Raw genomic sequence first — 1,187 nt, 5'->3', positions numbered from 1 at the left:
AATATATTTGTATATATATATATATATATATATATATATATATATATATATATATATATATATATAATTATATGAAATAATTATATATATATAATTATGAAACATTATAATACACCTTTCAGAAATGGTAGAGAGGCAGAAGAGCACAAACTTCCAGTTCCCAGCATTTCTTTAGGATGAGGTTGCTAGCCTATGTTCTGGGAGTCAAAAGAATCTGCATGGGTCCAGCAATCTCATCCCTTCAGGCTACCCGAGAAATGGGAGGCCAACCCATTCTGGCTCCACTCTCAAATGGTGAAAATGAAAATGTAGCCTGCATATATATATTGCAGTATATAAATGTATATATATATATATATACTGTATATATATATATACACACACACACACACACATATATATATATATATATATATATATATATATATATATATATATATATATATATATATAAACGTTATATGCATGCAGTTAAAAAAACAGTAGTAACAAGGCATCTCACGTCTAAGTAAACACAAGCTCCTATGAAGCACCTCCATCCCTGTACGTAGGCTGCTGAACACAAACAGTCGTAATCAATAACGATATTATACTACACAAACACTATGTATAACATCTCACGTCTCTCCACGTACACGCACAGTACGTATCAAAATATCCCAGTCTCCTAAACCTACTGCGTATGCCACTGCACTTATCAATAAACACAAAAACCGCTCAGATATTTCCGTCGCCGTACTGTACATCCGTCGAATTGCGCATCGTCAGACGAAAACGAAAACAATAACACGGTCCAGAAACAACTGACCTCCACGGTGCGCAGCGTCCGTGGCTGGCATAAATGATTCCCCCCCCCCTCTCCTTCTTGTGTTAAGGAGTCGCCGAGTCGGATCCTTCAGCTCTCCGCTCGACCGAGGAATGAAAACACGTCTTTAATAGCCTTGATCCGCAGGAAATTCATGCGAATGCACTGTGATTTAATCCTTTTCCCCCCTGGCCATTACCTTCCTTAACACCCTTCCATTACTCCAGGCAAAGAAATGCAAAAATTTGGGTGATTGTTATGTTCTTAAACTTTATAGTACCTTTGTTTGGTTGTGTTTTTTGCTGTCTCAGCTCCGTGTTCTGCGCAGTCGTTTTGGGAACTGGCTCTGCTTACTTCATTTCAGTCTACATCATTATTATTT

This window comes from Macrobrachium rosenbergii, chromosome 9, assembly GCF_040412425.1.
Source record: "Macrobrachium rosenbergii isolate ZJJX-2024 chromosome 9, ASM4041242v1, whole genome shotgun sequence".
NCBI lineage: Eukaryota > Metazoa > Arthropoda > Malacostraca > Decapoda > Palaemonidae > Macrobrachium > Macrobrachium rosenbergii.
This window is presented reverse-complemented; position numbering follows the sequence as displayed.